The sequence below is a fragment of the Nesoenas mayeri genome (assembly GCF_963082525.1).
Source record: "Nesoenas mayeri genome assembly, chromosome: 8".
NCBI lineage: Eukaryota > Metazoa > Chordata > Aves > Columbiformes > Columbidae > Nesoenas > Nesoenas mayeri.
The window spans coordinates 8,428,623-8,441,468 of record NC_137554.1 but is presented as its reverse complement, the minus strand read 5'-3'; positions in this window follow the sequence as shown (position 1 = coordinate 8,441,468).

Here is a 12,846-nt window from a genome sequence, read left to right as displayed (position 1 = left end):
GTGAAGCTGAATGGACTGTTGTTCTTTGGATCCTCCTTCCTGTCATCCTGAAAATTGGAGTGACATTTGCTGTCTTCCAGTCCTCAGGAACTTACCCTGATTGCCTTGACGTATGAAAGATTATGGAGAGTTCCTCAGCACTTGTTGATGCATCACATCAGGATTTGAGTATGTCCAATTTCTTTAAGTGTTTCTGTTAATAAATTGCCCTAGTTGCTATACTTCCTTTCCTTGCTAATATGCCTATAGAGCCCTTCTTGTTACCCTTCACATCTTGCACTAGATTCAGCTCCAGATAGGCTTTGATTTCCTTAATCTATCCCACTATGCTCAAACAGTGTCTCTATATTGTTCCTGTGTGACTTGACCCTACTTCCAGCTCTCGTATGCTTCACTTTTACGTCTAAGTTTTGTCAAGACCATCTCATCCATCCATGCAGGCTTCTTTTGCTTGTATCCATGAGGATGGAACTCTCCTGAGTTTGAAAGAGATGTTCCTTGAAAATCAACTGGCTCTCCTGGTCTCCGCTCCTTCCTCACTTTCCTGTCTTGTCTTTCCTTTGGAGCACAAGTCTTATGAGGAGCAGCTGAGGGAACTGGGGTTGTTTAGCCTGGAGAAAAGGAGACTGAGGAGACCTTATTGCTGTTTACAACCACCTAAAAGGAGGTCTTTCAGATTATGATTGTCTGCTAATTTTAGACTGTAAGTAAAATAACGCTGATCTAGCTTTGAGTACCAATATTACTCTAGTTCCAACAGCACAGAATTTTTCTGATTTTGAATTAGTCTGTCTGGTCTTACAATTAGTAATTATATGGCCTACAGAGAACTGGATGTGTAAATTTTCTCCATCATTAGAAAGGTCAGTATGGGTTTCTAGAAACAGTCAATGGAAAAAATAGAACACTCCATTAAAATTTAAAAAAATAAATCAAAATAATCAAAATTGATGTACAATAAAACATAAATTGAATTTTCAATATTTGAAGCTAATATCTCAAAATATGATTAAGAATGCTTCAAATGGAAAAGCAGCTTATTTCAAAGGTACTTCTTCAGTGCAGTGGAGCAAAGAGGAGAAAGATTTGAGACATGCAGGCTTTTTCACATAAAACAATGAAATGCTTTTCTTTTTTTGGCATCTTTAGTGCTTGTAAGAACAGGCATTACCATTGTAAGAGATGGTTTCTGGAACAATGAGGTGTCCATAGTTTAGGCATATTTAGGAGGATAGTGACTTATCACACACGATAGTCTCTGGGCTGCTTTTCTTTGAGCTCCTGTGCTTGATAAGGTAGAGCTGAAAATAGTATGGCATTTGAGAAGTATCAGGCTGCACAAGGGTTATATGATAATGCACACTGAAAAGCAAACATGTCCCTTCAGCAGTATTCTGGTGCATGACCAGTACTATCAATTATTTAATTTTTCTTCTCTGTTTTTCAGATGTTGTTAATATATTCTAGAGTCATGAATATAATGTTTTACTAATATGTCCTGAATGACACCTGAAATGTCTTTATTAACCTACAATATACTAACATTTTCGGCATATGAGAGCAACAAAAATAGAGGCACATTACTGTGTTTTGGAGACAGCTGTTTGTTGGTGCCGTATATTGGCTCTCATTAGCAAAGGATGTCTCTCTCATTCCAGTTTGAAATTTCAATCCTTAATCTTTCTTCAAACATCTTATAATAAGAGCAGACCTCTTGTTCTTTATTTATACTCTGTCACTTGTTGTTAGTGTATGAGATTTGGATACTATGAAATGTAATTTTTCTAATTGCACAGTCTGTGAAAAAAACATCTTTAATGCTCTTCAGCTATAATTTTAGCCACCTTTTCTATAATTTATACAGGTTTTATTTAATTCATATTTTCTGGAGTGCATATAAAATAGAGATGTGTAGTTAGGAAAAATACGTCATGATATCCATTCAGCTAGTCTATTTCTTTTCAAATATCCAATGATAGCAAAAGATCTTTGGCAAAATAAAACCTTTCTTCTGGACACAGTTTTATTTTTTTGTAATGGAAAACAGTAGCTAAATATAGAACACTTGCTAACAGAAATAAGCAGGAAGGGTCTAAATTTTGCTTTCACTGTTACTATAAGTTCATTTTAAAGGTTTACAGCCCAATAAATTTGCTATGAATTTGCAAAGATGTAACTGAAATCAGAACTTTTCCCTGGAAATCTGTCTATTCTCTGATGCTTGAAGTTGTTCGGTCTTTTTACCAAAATACAAGCTGCACAATTTAATTGCCATTTTATGCACAAAGTACAATAATTTTCTCCCTGACTGACGGGTTCTAAATGGTTGTCACTTGTAAAGTACATAACTATCACTTTCATATAGTTTTGTTTGAGTTATGTGAGCATTGCAGTTTCTTTTGAAAGTTCAAAAAAAAAATGCTATTTGCCTCAAAAAAGAAACAACATGTAGCTCTGTCATGGTGGGGAAAGGAACATCAAACAGTGTCACACTGCTAATTTCTGTTTATTAAGTGAACCAAGTGAGTGGTAGGTGATGGCAAGGAAAGCTTTTCCCATCACTTACCCACTTGCATACACACACCATCACCTGAGGTTCACCCCAATTATTGATCCCAAGAGTCAGGACAGCCAAGCCCTGGAGAAGGCGATGTTCCCTCCAATGAGTTTCAGAGCCAGGCTCTGAGGTAGTGGTTTGGTTTCACCTGAAACAAAGTGCTCTGCTCCTATATGGGATTGCATATCAGCATTACAATGTCCCCTACAGTCTGCTTCTGTAATGCCAGTAGTCATCATAGCTGGATATTTGCATAGGACACCATCCTATTTGTGATAACATTGCTGTATACCTTTCCAGCCATTTCAGGTGCTCTTCTCTGCTCCACTTCTCACCCACAGTCTATATGAAGGCCCACTATAGTCAGTTCTACTTGCATTGTTATGGGGGTGATGCTTACCACATTCAGATCTTTGTTGCATTGCATACAGCTCTTGGCCAAGGCAAGAGCGTGCTGCTCCCTGTCAGAACTCAAATATTTTGTCACTTGTCAAGGGTTTAGATTGCGGGGTGACAATAAAACCATGACAGATGTATTGTTAACCTCCTCTCCCCCCCTTTCCCCTTTGCCCCTCCCTCTCCCGCCTTCCCACTCAGGACGGGCAATTGGAAGGGAAAGAAGGACAGAGAGAAGAGAGCTGGAAAAATTGAAAATGTTTTACTAATGCTACTAATAAGAATAGAGAAAATATTACAAAATATACAAAACCAAGCTTGAAAGTCTCAGCAACTGCAAAACCAGCACCCAAAGTCCTGGATTGGACTCTGCAGCCAACCGGAGCTGGATTCAGTCTCTCACTAGGCCTCAGTTCGCAGGGACGACCAGCAAGGTCCTCTCCTAATGTCAGCCATAAGCAAAAGGTAAAAAGGGCCAAGATCCTTGTGATCTTCCACTTTTATATGAAGTATTCACATTAATGGAATGTTATACACAGTTGGTCAGTTTCTTGGTCACCTGTTTCTTGTTGCCCCCTCACAAGATGTGAATCTATGTTTATCAATAACTTCGCATTCCATTGCTATGTTTACCAAAACATGTATCTGGTTCTCCAGGAAAGTGCAGCTAATATGAAAGCTTTAGCTGACAGGCAAATTCACTAAAAGAGAAACTTGGTTTTTAACAAAACCAGGACATGCTGAATTAAGAAGTCATAGGAGTGAGCATTGCAAAAGGAAATATGAACCAAGATAAACACATGAGAACTGAACAAAATCATTATCTTTTATGTGCTTCCTTTCACCTTGAAGATGTAAAGGTGACAGTCACACCTTGCCACGCATTGGCAAGTATAGATAACATGTGGATGAGAAGAAGGAACAACAGGCATACTATTGCACACTCCATTGAAGAACAGTAAAATGTATTTGTAACTGGATTTCTTGGTCAGTGGTACAAAACTTCAGCATGCCTGCATTTGTCATGAGACACCACAGTTTGTTCTGCCATAAAACAACTATCTTACAGTAAGTTAACTAATATAATTAAAACATATCATTACGACACGTATTTACCTTTGATAACTTACGCTAGAATAAAATCCCTCAGTTTCTCATGGACGGCTATAAACATAATGCATAACTTGCCTAATAAAACTGCAAGAGGAATAGAAAAGATCATGACTTCTTCATTAACTTCACAACAATAAGTTTTATTCCTGAAAATGGCTATGAAATGTGATGTTACCCAGTTAATTATACAACAAATTTAACATTGTCAGAGAGTGACCTTTCCCTTGGAGTTATTGTATAGTATCTGGAGAGAGTGACATGTTCTGGTATTTTTCTGAACAATGTGCTATTCTCTGGGTGTTGCTAAGGTGTAGAGTGTAAAAACCCAAGTATATTTTTCACTTTTTTGGGGACCAAATAGTCCTAGCTGACAGCAGAAAACTTTCTTAGTATTGGTGGGAGAGCCGGCCAAACACATTAGCCAAAATGGGTGAACACATAGTAATAATAAAATATATAAAGAAAATTAATTTCCAGTACTGTTTCTTTGGTACCTCATTTGGTATTTTCAGATGTAAGAGCACAAGATGTTTTAGAATGCTGAGAATAGAGGAGGAGGTTGTAATTTTCTCATTTTTCTCCTCCTTTTCCTTTATTTCTTCAAACTTGTCATAGGGTTTCTGTCAAATAGAACTGTGTTTGCAGAAAAATAAGGAGAAAAGAAAGGACACCACTACAGGAAATATTCAATATTTTGGATAATATGTGGTTCAGTCAAAATACAAAAAAGTTCCTTCATGTTTTTCAAATGCTATTAATGCAAATTAATGTATTATTATCACAGAATCACAGAATGTCAGGGATTGGAAGGGACCTCGAGAGATCATGTAGTCCAATCCCCCTGCCTGAGCAGAAACACCAAGATGAGATTACACAGGAAGGTGTCTAGGCAGGTCTTGAATGGCTCCAAAGTAGGAGATTCTACAACCTCCCTGGGCAGCCTGTTCCAATAATTAATGTAAAAAAGCCAAGAATGCTAGGATCCTGACATTATCTGCTCATATTCTCAGATAAGTAAATGATCACATGTTCAAATATATTTCGAGTTCATTCTTTTTGCTGTCTTGAAATTGCAACTAAAATTACATTGTACCAGCATGTTTTATTGAAGCCTGTATTCTCCAACACCAATTAGATACATTGGTTAATATATAGCCATGAATATGCTGTAATTCTATGAAACAGAAATGCAGCAAACCTTCATTGTGAGCTGGAATTAAAGTTTATGTTGCTATTGTGTGAAGAATTAAAATTAGACCCATCAACTCCTTTCTAGGGTTGGTGGCTGAAAAAGAAAAGAGGAATGCAGGAAATTTCTTGATGCTTTCCATCTTCAAGTTTAACACGGACAATGTTGTGGGTTTTTTTTCTTCTTTGAAGTCTCTGAAAGAAATGTAGAAAGAGAGACAAAGTACAAGTCATATAGTAATTATGGGGAAATTAAAAGTAGCGGAAGACGACTTGTAAGATTTTTGTGCCCATTTGGCTGTTCTTTGTTCAGGTTGTAAGGACACAGTTGTCAAATGGCAGGGTAAATTAAGTTCCTGGCACAGTGGATTAAAACCCATGCAAGTAATTCTCCCGATGTGAACAATAGCTTTGACTTTTTTCAGTGAAATAATGAGCCTATTTTAAAATTCACTGAAGGAAATAGGAACCTTAGGACTTCTAGCATTAGGTTAAAAATAACTATTGGTGTGAAAAGGAAAGTCAAGAAAAATTGCTTTTCTGTACTATGAACATAAGACTTTTTTGGAAGTAAGAGTTTGTTGTACATTTCTTGTACTTCCTAGTGTGCCGTGTCCTGAAAGTTTTAATCCTCTGAGATTATATGTCGATCAGGATGGGATCTTGTTGTTATTGCTTATTTTATCATCCAGGTCATCTACAGATAATCCAGAGAATAAAAGCTCACCTGTAGGTGTTGTAAAAGTATGTGACACAGCCACTGTTTTGAAAAGGTCATTAACAGGATAAGATAAACAAAATAAGGTGTTATGGCTATTTGATATGTGAAAGAAAAGGTGAGCTGAAGCCAAAATTTCAAACATGATGTGGAAGTGATATGTTTCTCATTTTCCAGTATCAGGAGCTGAGGGTAAAAATATTATTAATTAATATTTTTAAGTGGTTCTCTTAAACCTGTTTTTCACTTCAAGTGAAGTGAAAGTGAAAGTGAAGTGAAGTCTTCTCTCAGGGAACATTTTCCAAAGACAATTTTATAATGTGAGTTCAGGAAAATATCTTTGAATTCTTTGTAAAGCAGAGGTCAGATTCAGCAGTTAGATGCACATAATATAGCACATGGTCACTATACTTTTCTGTCTTTTTTTTTGTTGTTTTGGGTTTGTTTTTTGACTTTGTTTTGTTTTTAATATTAAGAAGAGAATAATAACAACCACAGCTAAAGTTAAACTATTACATATATGAGATCATATGATATGATGAGTCAATGGCAAGTTAAAGAATAAGAGAAGCAGAATAAGTATTAGAATTCCATTCTTGTTTACCTAGGCATTTTAGCATACTCCTGATATCCATAATACTAAGATGTTAATGGATGTAGTTAGATTTCTTTTTCTTTACATTTTCATTCCAAATTTAAAAGTAAGATTAAATAAATGGGACGGGGACAGTAAGTTTTTATTTTCAATTATACTTACTTGAGGCAGTGTAGGTTAATGACAAAATTTTGAGAACGCTTATCTTCTGATCAATATAGCAATGGAAACCATAATGTAAGAATATGTACCACACATGTCTGTAATGAAACAGTTAAAGAAAAAGGTAGACAGAATACAATGCAAGCTTTCATATTCATCGCAATAATTATTGGGCATTTCAGCATTAAACATGTTAATAACATTAATATGCCTCACCACTTATCAGATTACTTTTAGAAGACGTTTGGTTATTTTTGGCCTTACGACTTTTTAATAACTATGTAATAAAATATATATGTACATTTCTCTTGCAGACCGTGAGTTGGCATATTTGATGTGTATGTTAAACACATAATCTGTGTTTGCTTGAAATGATGAATGGCCTTGAAGCTGTTCACTAGTTCAAATTAAAATCTTGGAGAATATTGGCTTTGTAATTTAAAGTGTTAAACTTTAAAATGGTTTATGTTAGCAGTCACTGAAAGAACTCGAGGATCATGGGATAGTCTTAGACAACATACTTGAGTCCCTCTTCCTCGCTACAAGTACAGGCTTTAAAACCTACTGGCCATGGACTTGCTCCTTCCCCTGGTAGTCTAATGAGGGCTATAAATGACATGAGTTAAAATCCCATGGTGAATTACTGTATAAAAGTACCCCAAAGGTATCTGTTACTCTTCAAACTCAAAGCCTGCAAAATTCACTCCACCTCTGCAAGGAAAACATAGTCTTCTCACTTTTAAGATTCTTACAGACAAAGTTACTGCTTTTGTGGCATCCTGTTTGAGAACAAGGCATCAAAAGAAAAAGAATTAGTTATTACAATACGTGGCGTAACCTGGCATCAAAATCTGTAGCCATTAAGTAGGCCAGTTATCTTCTCAGAGGGGTACAATGATGCCATTGACATTACAGATAAATATAGAAAGCTATGATATAAAGAAACTTGAATGGCTTCCTTTAAAAGTGAACCTGGAGCTATTTCTTCTTACAAACCCTATCTCCTGCTGAGAAAAGGTGACTTCCTTCGTATGTCAGGCCAGTAGACAATATTTTTTCTATTCGCAGGAGTTTTAAAAGCCCTGTTTTTCCCTCTGTCATAAGGAAACTGCTTGTGAGTTGATTTTTTTTATACTTTACTGTTGTATCAAGTCAATATCTTCTGACTTAGACAAGCAGAGTAAACTTGTGTTATCCCTCAGAATTGAAGGCTTCGTATTACATTAACTGACCGGTCTTAGATTATGAAAATTTCATCATCATATTTTTCCCATTGTCTGATTTTATCCCACTGATAAAATGAAAACAAATAAATCTTGCGGTGCCACATAGACTGAAACAGAATTTCCCCAAAATAAATGCAAATGCTGTTGTCATAACTGTTGTTTTCTCTTTTTATAGTATGTCACCAGAATGACAGCATGATATTTACCTAACAGACACATGAGTCACTATTCAGCAACAGCATATTATGGAACAGCTTGCAGATCCCAAAACTGCTTTGTATGACAAGTTCTTGCCCTTTTGTATTGTTTGTTTTGGATAGAATTCTTTGCTTTCACCCAAGGATAGGATAAATCTTCTGCTTTTGTTTGTCCTGAATAAGAGATGCTCATGCAAGACATAATTAATGATTTAGATTTGTGTGAAATATAAGCAGGAAAGGGCGCTTGTAAAATAACTTCCTCTTCCCCTGTGGCATTCCAGGGTGGCACCAGGTAAAGCAGCAACGTAGCTGGACCACATTCCCTTAGTAGAATTTAAAGCCTCTGCCCTCCACTTTCTTGTCTAGTGCCCCTTTGAGCTCAAAACAAGCAAACAAACCCCCCTAGACAGTTAACAGGAATAGCTGCTGAGTCTGTAGGTCTGAGAAGCTTCTACTTTACTGCAGCTTTGAAACAGAAAAAGACAAGAATGTGCTTCATGAAAGATGATATTCTTTTACCTACTCTAATCAAAGAATAAAAGAAACCTGCTTTTAGTCTAATGTGGACTGAAGGAAAGAGACAATATCACTGTTAGTATTCTCTCATTAGTTGCCCAAAAAGTAAGAAAAACCCCCAAGAGAGTTACAGTTAAGAAAAATAAAAATATCAGGAAACTAATGAGGAGATAAAGAAATCTGAAGAAATTTGGCCCTCTGACATCTGCCAGTGTCTCCTGCATTATAAGGGAGAGTCGAGGGACAGCTTCAGAGCAGGAAAAGTGTTCTGTAATTGTATTTATTGAAAAAATAAATACATTCCTGCACAGAAGAGGATGTTAGACAGGACGACATTTATCATGCCATGATACTTTGCCTTTCTACTGTAATTTTAGTTCCCTCCTTATATTTGGAGGGGAAAATTCCACTAATATTACAATATATTACTACTTCCACCATTCTTGCAATGGTTCTTGCTGAAGTCACTGTAAGAGAACTTCTGAATAAATGAGAACTCCTAAACGAGTTATATCAACATTTTGCTTTGGGGAAATGAATGTAATAAGAACAATAAAATAACCTCAGATATACTTTGGGAGGCTTGTATGAGCTGTTTTCAGTTTTTATACAGCAGTGAAAAACAATCTTCTGTCCAACAACTTCCCCTATTGTCAGTCTGCAGTGATGACAGCTACTGCCAGCTGAAATCCTTTCTCTTCTTCTTAGTGTCCTGTTCTGTCTGTAGTTCCAGTCCAGTCAGTTTATGAAGGCTTCTGGATTCATGTACAGAAAAAAGAAGAAGAAATAAAAACAGACAAAAATTTCATCAATCTCAAAATTCCCCTTGAATATAATGGGAGTTGTACAGAATATTGGACAAGAACTGGAAGGGGCGGGTTTTTACATAGCAAGCATGAGCAAAGAGCTCTCTAGGCTTCCATCATGAAGGACTGTGTTGTTACCTAATCAAATAATCAATATTTGTTTATTTAAAATATCGAATGCTTCTAAGGTTTGATCAAAATTCTTATTTATGTTACAGCCCTTTGATCTTTTTTCTTTAGGGAAATTCTGTCTTCCGCATTCACTTTAAATAATTGCACATAGTTTTTTTACTTTAACACCAATAAACGTATCTTCAAAACTGTAAACTGATTTCTCAGCAGTTGCATAACTGCTTACCACACTAATGCAAAGAAAACTTTGTTATTTAAGTGGATACAAAAATCTACAGGTTAGCCCTGTATCTTCAGTCAGTACTTTGTGGTATCCCTAAAAAAGGTTCTATACAGAGTAAAAAATTGATCCATAAACCAGAAAAGATAATTTGTCATTTCTTGCCTTTCTTTCATTCCAGCATAGGCTGAGTTTTATTTTGTTATAAAATTACTCTTTCTGCCATACTGGTTATTTAGGTTTAATATCTGAATCTTACTGTTTGATGAAGCCAAAGTGAACAAATTACTTACTGCTGTGTATTCTGAATGCCTTGAAACCTTTCAAGCAAATTTTAATGAGAGATATGAAGTCTTATCTATGCAATTTACCACTGGTTTCAGTGATCAGCATTGGGCCAGAGTGCGTGTGGACTTGCGCATTATATACATACAAGCGCATATGTGGTGGTGAATAATGTGATGAAATAATGTGATAAATTGTGCAACCGTGTGATACACTAATTTATTATGCACCTTTGACTGCTTCACCTGCCCTCTGCCCATTAATCCTTCTCTCCCAGGGCTTCCTCTGACACTTCAAACCTTGCAGCAGATTCACACAGCTGCCATTACAATAAAAAAATGAAATTCTTTTAGAGTGCTCCTTTCCTCTTTCACTGGAGGTAGGATTTCATCTCAAGTTACAGCCACCCAGTGTAGGGAAGGGAAGGGAAGAATCCCTGCAGCAACAGCTTGCTTAAGGTGTAGAAATGTCATGTCTCTAAATGTGGGTAACATGTGAGCCCACAAGGTTACAAACTGAAGTTTCAGCCACCAGGAGGGGATGATTCCCAACTTCCTAATGTATCCAGGAACGTTCTTGCACCACACATTAGTGAGACATAAGCTTTTGTATCATAATGTGCTTATGTTTAAAAAGGACTACTAGAATAGTCAGCATTCTACAGAGAGGACAATTCAAACTATAATGTCAATCAATATATTTTGAAAATCCTTCCAGTTAATAATGTTTTGAAGGTTTTCTGTAACACACCACAATATCATACATTCCATACCTGTTATGTGTAAGATTTTGTTGGCAATTAAAGAATGACCTTTGCAATTGATATTTGATTTTGTAGTGGGGCAACTATATTGAACTTCGATATGTGTTTATATTATATATATGTGTGTTTATATCACGTGTTTCTCCACAGGAGATATGTAGTTTATTTTAATGAATGAGTGTAAATCACCAGAATAAACATCATGGCAATTAAGAGATCATAACAACTCTTGTGTTTGTGTAGAAGTAAATAGACTTTTTGCCAGTAATTTTGCTTAAAATGTTTGAGCAGATTAATATAAGGAACAAACCATTTTCTGCAATTGCAACCTCTTTTTGATGTAACTCCCTGTGTTTACTGCTTTCTCATATTGCCGTTCTGACTTCCATCTTCAAAAGTAAAAGATCAGACTAGCTGTGTCGGGCAATTTTAAATTTTCTTTTCACCAACAAACCCTAGTTTAGCGTGGACATTATTCTGCTGTTACTACGTTTTTTAAAGCTATGTGAAATCAATTTGAAGAGCTTCTAAAAATCCTTGCATATTCTGTCCATCTGAAGTTTGCTCCATTTTAAGTCATTATACTCCAAGAGCCTGACTTCATGGCTAGAGAGAGAAAAAAAGAATCAACAGACATTTTTAATAAATTATAAGGAATATATGCTTTACATGGTAATACATTGATTAGTATGGGTAAAATGGTATAAAAGGTTTTGCAATTTTTTTAGCACCAGTGTAATTAAAAATAATACTTCCTTACTCTGACTGTGGGCATTCTTCCAAAATATAAATTTTGTGCTATGGGATAGACAATAATCTTTCTAGAAAATGTGATGACTTGTAAGAACAATAAGTCTGTGTATTTTCCATTCTCATGTCTTTACCTGTAGCTGTATCCCCAGAAACAGATATTCTCTAAAAATGGGCCAAGTTAAAATGCTGACAGATACTTATTTTTTGCTTTACCTAACTTTTTGTGATTTTAATTAACTATTAATTTGTCAACATAGTGTTTTGTATGTAGCACATGCACACACAAACACTACAGCAGATGACTAGAGAACAAGAGTTACTTCTGACTCTTTGTACAGAAATTCCATATGTTTAAAAAAAAAGAGAATCAAATGTTGTGGATATCCTTCCAGTATGAAAGACTCTTTGTTGCACTCCATGGCAAATTCCGCATAAATAAGAAAAAAAATAGCAACTGCATATAGACTGGGCTTCCAGATGAATAGCTTAGCCAGCTGCAAATTGATGACTTCATCTGGTTTCCAGGGTCTTGTGTGTGACTCTGGTTCTCACCCGTAAAGTGTATTTTAATCCTTTAAACCATTTTAAAAAATAACCACCAGTATATCAGCACTGGATAGAAACCTCGTTTATTATATGAAATAGGTGTTTTGCAGTATGTCTTAAATAAAACAGAAAATTTCCTTTGACATGAATAGAATGCTTGCAGACCTGATGTAAAAAGAATTTGGATGAATAACAGTATTAAGTATGCCATATGCAGACAGGATTGCAGTGGAGGAATTTTAATGTGTCCTGAGGTTTGTCTGGTAAATAATTAAAAAGAAAAGATACAGGAACAATAAGATGAAAAATCAGGAAGTTAGAATCTCTAGCTCCATGAACCTGAATGTACAGTGACCTTCAGGATTCAGCTGAAATCAAAATGGCTTCTTGGTTTGTTTTACCCATATGCAATGACTTTTGTAGCAAAAATGTAAGCACACTTGTATATATTTTCTAAATGAAGAAATGTGTGAAGAATATAAGTGGTTGACTTTGACCAAGAAACTCAGAATTGAGGTGACGAGTAAATGTTTAAGTCTTAACTTTGTTATACTCTTATTTTAAATAGGACACAGGAATGAAGTTTATGGGCCGCAGGATAGGAACCATAGGCTAAGATTGCAAATCTTTTTGAGTCCAGCAGTCAAGAAAGTATGTACATTCTAAGTGT